The sequence below is a fragment of the Hibiscus syriacus genome, unplaced genomic scaffold, assembly GCF_006381635.1.
Source record: "Hibiscus syriacus cultivar Baekdansim isolate YM2019G1 unplaced genomic scaffold, ASM638163v2 tig00005294_pilon, whole genome shotgun sequence".
NCBI classification, from domain to species: domain Eukaryota; kingdom Viridiplantae; phylum Streptophyta; class Magnoliopsida; order Malvales; family Malvaceae; genus Hibiscus; species Hibiscus syriacus.
In genome coordinates this window covers 1,181,559-1,188,600 of record NW_024062052.1, presented here as the reverse complement: position 1 = coordinate 1,188,600, position 7,042 = coordinate 1,181,559, and positions in this window count along the sequence as shown.

The following is a 7,042-nucleotide window of genomic DNA, read 5'->3' as shown; positions in this document are numbered from 1 at the left end:
GAGTCCAAAGGTAATTTTCCTTTGCCACATAAAGACACTTTAATGGATGATACCGCTGGAAATCTTTATTCTCATTTGTGGGTGGTCTCCCTAGCTACAATCAAATTAAAATGCACTTTGAAGATATGAAGAAAATGACGTTTGTCACTAATGGGGGCACCTGCATTGTATGGAAGATTAGCCCGTTGGCAAATCATGTTGCCTGAATTTGATATCCAGTTTGTAAACCAGAAAACGGTTAAAGGAGTGCCATAGCAGAATTCATTGTAAGTAGGGCTTTCGAACAATATGAACCGTTGAATTTTGATTTCCCAGATGATGATTTAATGGCTATCTCGATGGAAGAAACAATTGCATCCACTAGGAAATACTGGAAGATAAACTTTGATGGCGCTTCAAATGCCTTGGGGCATGAAATTGGGGCAATCTTGGTCTCACCAGATGAAGAGCATTATCATTTTACCAGTCGGCTCAATTTTGATTGTACAAACAATATGGCCGAGTATGAAGCTTGTGTCATGGGTCTTAGAGCTGCTATTGAACTCAAGGTGAAAATGCCCAAGGTATATGGCGATTCAGCTCTCGTAATCTACCAACTCAGAAGAGAATGGGAAACAAAAGATCCCAAACTGGTGGAATATCGTAAATTAGTCTTGGAACTTATTGAAGAATTTGAAGAAGTGACTTTCAATTACCTCCCCAGAGAAGAAAATCAAGTGGCAGATGCATTGGCTCCTCTGGCAGCAGCCTTTAAGATGAACGAGCATGTAAATATGATGCCTATTGAGATAAAAGCTTATGAGTGTTCACCCCACTGCTTTAGTATTGAAGAAGAAGAAGAAGATAGAAGGCCTTGGTACTAGGGTATCTTGCAATATATAAGGTATCAAAGTTATCCCGAGTAGGCGACCAAGAATGACAGCGGGATATGTGCCCAAATGAGGAGACCCTATACGAGAAAAACTTGAATCAAGTCCTATTAAAGTGTGTGGACATTGAAGATGCCAAGACCGTTCTTGAAGTACATGAAGGAGTATATGGCACCCATGCTAATGGAATTACGGAGATAGAATGCACACCCCTCCTCATTAGTTGCATGCGATGACAGCCCCGTGGCCGTTTTCTATGTGGGGGCATGGATGTTATTTTGCCGAAAGCGTCAAATGATCATCGCTTTATTCTGGTAGCAATTGATTACCTCACCAAGTGGGTAGACGCAGCTTCCTATGGGAGTGTTACCCAGTCAACGGTATGTAAGTTCTTGAAGAAGGAAATCATCTGTAGATATGGCTTACCGGAGAGGATTACTTCTGACAATGCATAGAATTTAAACGTCAAGATGATGAAGTCTGTCTATGAGCAATTCAAAAGAGAGCATCATAATTCCCTTACTTATCGCCCGGAGATGATTGAGGCAGTAGAGACAGCTAATGAGAACATTAAGAGGCTTATTGAGAAGATGACTGAAACTTATAAAGATTGGCACGAGAAGTTGCCATTTGCTCTGTTTGTCTATCGAACTTCTGTGCAGACGTTAACTGGGGCAACTGTTTTCTTTGGTTTATGGGATGAAAATTGTCCTACCTATTGAGGTGAATTTCCTTCACTTCGGATCTTATCAGAGGTGAAGCTAAATGAGGCAGAATGGGTACAGGCCAGATATGACCAACTGAATTTAATTGAAGAAAATAGATTGAAAGCTATTTGTCATGGTCAGATATACCAGAAGCGGATGATACGAGCACATGGTAAGAAAGTTCTCCCTCGAGAAGTCCATGAAGGGGATCTGATGCTCAGGAGGATATTGCTCGTTCCAAAAGATTTCCGAGGGAATTGAATGCCCAAGTGGGAAATATCCTATGTTGTCAAGAAAGCCTTTTTTGGGGAGCTCTAGTCTTGATTAAGATGGATGAGTCCGAATTACCTTATCCAGTGAAATCCGACGCAACTAAGAGGGGTTTTGCTTAAAGATAAAAAAAATGAAAAATGAAAAAAATGAAAAAAATGAAAAAATGAAATAGAAAAATAGAAAAATAGAAAAAAATAAAAAAATAAAAAAAAGAAGAAAAAAAGAAGAAGAAAAAAAAAAAATAAATAAAAGGGGGGTTCAAGATGCAAACTCGAAAAGGGCATTTTGAAACCAAATGAGATCAAGTTGAAAACCCGTAGAGGGCGGCTTGAGTTAAATTCAGAATTCGTGCATGGTGGAGGTTCTGAATTATTTTTGGAAGTGGAAAGAGCTCATGACATGAGTAGTGACAATGATAGTTGGTGATCAGGATTGAGACTAAAGATTAACGAGTCTCTATGAAAGCAACCAGAGGAGAAATTGAATGCACATGAGATTCAACACTGGTTTACAGCATCCAATAATGGGAGATTTTAGGGTTCAGAAGTAGCTTTGCACTCTTAGGTGTCATCACAATTTTGGAATTCCTTTTGACAGAAGCTATGCTCGGGTCATTCTAACGGCGTGCCAGTTCAAAAGCATTTGTGTTATTGATATTTGAATATGCCTATCATTTTGTTCTTTTTCTAGTTAAAAGTTTGCCATATAGTTGCTAAAAATTCTTTGCATTTATAAATAAAGAGATATTTTTCCTTTCCAATTCCCCTTTTACAAGCATTTGATTTTGAAAAAGTTAAAACATATAGCTTAGCTTGTGGTACATTAGATCATTTGTATTGTTATGCAAAAGATGTTGAAAAGGAAGGTATTCTGAAGCTAACGTTGGTTTTAGCATGTATGTTTGTATGGCTGCGGGAAGCAGAAATCATGGGATTCATATAAAATTCCAACCATTAATATATGACCCAAAGAGATTGTCATTCATCAGGATGGTCATGGGTACTGGCGGGTTTCAAGAAAGAAAGAAGTCAAAGTCCCGTCAAGCCGAGAGATATGACATTGAGATTGTTAACTGGGGTGAACTGGTTAAATGTCGGTGCCCAAGATGAAATCGAGGTTCATCAGAATCAAAGAAGATGATGTTCCTTCGAAGAAAAAATGTGTTGAATTGCGTAATCGCATACATTTTAGGCATGAATAGGATCATGACATTGCATGGTGACTTAAATGTCTACAGGTTTCCCAATGATAGTGGAAGATTGAATATTGAAGCATCAAGATGATGATGACTAGTTTTGAACTCCTAAAAAGAATGGTGACAACAATTGAGCCAGAATAGATCCATGTATCTAAGGGCTTTCTGACGAGTTTTCGCGATGAAGATGAATTTTCAGAAATTTTCTCGAACTCAGAATGTTCGAGTATAACATTTTCAAACATACATTAATGATTGATAATGTTTGATTTTCAGGTTCGACCTTTGAAACAAACCAAACTAAAGCCTTCACAAAAAGTAGTGAAGCAAAAGAAGATTGTTCGAGTCTTATACTCTCTGAAGAAATAGGGGGCAGACGCGATCGTTGAAGATTATTCGAGTCTTATACTCTCTGAAGAAATAGGGGGCAGACGCGATTGATGAAGATTGTGGATCTTATACTCTCTGAAGAAATAGGGGGCAGACGCGATCGTTGAAGATTGTTCGAGTCTTATACTCTCTGAATAAATAGGGGGCATACGCGATTGTTGAAGATTGTTCGAGTCTTATACTCTCTGAAGAAATAGGGGGCAGACGCGATCGTTGGAGATTATTGTTCGAGTTCTAGTCCCTGAAGAAAATTGGGCAGACCCGTAGGAAGATTATTGTTCGAGTTCTAGTCCCTGAAGAAAATTGGGCATTCTCGTAGGAAGATTATTGTTCAAGTTCTAGTCCCTGAAGAAAATTGGGCAGACCCGTAGGAAGATTATTGTTCGAGTTCTAGTCCTTGAAGAAAATTGGGCAGACCCGTAGGAAGATTATTTTTCGAGTTCTAGTCCCTGAAGAAAATTGGGCAGACCCGTAGGAAGAATATTGTTCGAGTTCTAGTCCCTGAAGAAAATTGGGCAGTCTCGTAGGAAGATTATTGTTCGAGTTCTAGTCCCTGAAGAAAATTGGACAGACCCGTAGGAAGATTATTGTTCGAGTTCTAGTCCCTGAAGAAAATTGGGCAGACCCGTAGGAAGATTATTGTTCGAGTTCTAATCCCTGAAGAAAATTGGGCAGTCTCGTAGGAAGATTATTGTTCGAGTTCTAGTCCCTGAAGAAAATTGGGCAGACCCGTAGGAAGATTATTGTTCGAGTTCTAGTCCTTGATGAAAATTGGGCAGACCCGTAGGAAGATTATTTTTCGAGTTCTAGTCCCTGAAGAAAATTGGACAGTCTAGTAGGAAGATTATTGTTCGAGTTCTAGTCCCTGAAGAAAATTGGGCAGTCTCGTAGGAAGATTATTGTTCGAGTTCTAGTCCCTGAAGAAAATTGGACAGACCCGTAGGAAGATTATTGTTCGAGTTCTAGTCCCTGAAGAAAATTGGGCAGTCTCGTAGGAAGATTATCGTTCGAGTTCTACTCCCTGAAGAAATAGAGAGCGAACCCGTAAAAAGAAGATTGTTCGAGTTCTATACTCCCTGAAGAAAAAGAGAGCGAACCCGTTTGCAGAAGATTTTTCAAGTCTCACTTACCTTGAAGGAGGAATGGGACAAATCCCTTATCAAGTTTCAAAGCGAAGATGAATTTGGACAAAAACGTGTTGTCTTTTTATCTTTGCCCTATCCTTGTTAACACAAGGATGAACAAAGAGGGGCAGCTGTAGACACCCGTTTTGTCCGGGATACTATCATTATTATTATTATTATATTATTTTATTATTAATAATAATGTTAAAGTTGTTTATGTTATCATTTTGCAGGCCAAGGTACGCCAAGCACAATTCAGGTCCCAAATTACAAACAGTGCACGACAGCCATGGAAATTGCCAATTTTGAACATGTTCTAAGCATCTTCGGTTTCTAATGTCTTCGTAACAGTTATTCAATCATCTCTTAGCTTTCCAACGTACTTTTAACCGCATCAATCCGATATTTGGAGCTCGAGATATGGTTAAATTAATGAAGACAGTGCAGGCTGGAAATTGTCCAGTGGGCAGATCACGACATTCAGATGTATCGCCAATTTTGAACATGTTCCAAACATATTTGGATGTTAAAGTCTTCTTAACAATTATTCCATTATCTCTTAGCTTTCTAACTCACTTTGAATCGCATCAATCCGATATCGATAGCTCGAGATACGCTCAGAGAGATAAAGACTGTGCAAGCTGAATACGGGATTTACAAATTTCAACAAAAAAAATTGTTTTTACTTTGCACAATATACACGTTGGGAACAGATTTTTTATGAACATGGAGACATATACACGTTGGAAAAACATGTTTCAGCTAGGAGACAAGCACTCACCAGCACATGTGGCCGCACAGTACCTAACGCCAGCCCACACCATGTTGTTTCTGCACTAGCAGTCTATTAATGGAGCACTAACCCTATTATACTGCCACCACTAATATTTGTTGGCCACCACTAATATTTGCTGGCCACCCATGTTTTGTTAAGTGTCCATATTCTGCACAAAGTCAATACTTGCTCAACCAAATATCACCAAACACAGAGAAAATCAACATGCAGACAAAGTATTCGGTAAAGAAAGTATTGATAAAACGAGAGGGGCTGGACATTGGAGAGGAGGCTCACGAACAGGAGGGACATTCGAGGAAGGAGGTTCATGAGCAGCAGGGGGAAGCAAAACGAAGAAAACGGTGTCCATTTAAGAGAACAAAAAAAAGAGTTTGTAAGGGAGGTCTCTTGTACCGAAAGGAAAAATAGTGTGTAGTAGAGGTCATTCCTTGATTTACCAAGAATAATAGAAAGTGTTGAAGGTAATTTTCTTACTCATTTTTAGTGTGATGTATGTGTGAGCTCTTGGTTTTGAAACGAGCAAAATAAACAAAGATATGGATTTCTTTACGCAACAACATGCAACCATTTTTATTTATTGTTATTGAATCGAAATAAAGAGTAAATAGAGATGAGAGTTGAGTTTACTTTAGCCATGAGAAGTGGTTATCGGAGTGATTGTAGAGAAGAGAGCAAGGGTGTTGTAAAGATTGAACTAAATGAGATCACGTTAGTTTCTGCCCTATTCCATTTTGGTCCTCTTCTAGGACTTTTGAACTCGTTTTTGGCTCCCTGTTTCCGCATTTTAAGTTTCTGATCTTAGGTGATGTTATTTCAAATTTCATTTATTTTGCATTGGATGTAAAATTTTGTTAAGTTGCGATTTACTGCTATATGTAATTGTGGGTTTATTTCTTTTGTAGTCACACATTTATTTGGCTTAGTCGTTTTTAGTTAACAAATAGAGTATTTCATGCTTTCTAATTTTGCATTTCTGTTTTCAGCGCGTTTCATTTTAGTCCAAATTATGCTAGGTTTATTTTCGTGCAGTTTGTACATTGGATATGTGACTTGCAAAACTTTTAATTGGATCCCATTGGCTGTATTGGATGGAAATGAATTTTTATGAAAAAAGTTTGTTGTTTATTATTTTTATATTTTAGTCCCTTTAATATTTTATGCATGTTTGTAGGGTTAATTTAGGCTTACTTTAAATGTATGCATTATTTCAGGCATGTTGTTCATACACACATATTTAGTTGTAAATTTTATGCATGTCAGTCTCATGTGCATATCTCGACCATGCGACATAATTGAATTAAGGGTAATACCCTTTTAATTTAAATTCGTTTTAAGTGGGCTGTCTTAACTATTAGAGGTCCGTTTCTAACGATTTTAAATTAAAAATGTATCCCATTAGTGACACCTAAAAATTGATTTATCACTTTAAAATTTTAGAACGGAAGATAAAGAAATGTTTGGCTATTTAAATTTATCGAGAAAAGGTTGTTATAAGTATTTAAGATCTGGTCTCGATATTTGTAAATAATCGAATATTCTTTATTTTTCTAAAGGTTGTATCTTTCTAATGGTTGGGTAATTTTAATTTAATCTGTTTTGGTGTTTATGAATGTTGTAAATATGTATGTTATTGTTTTATTGGGGATCATAAATCAAATTAAAATTGAACTTGTAAATTTCATTGCAAA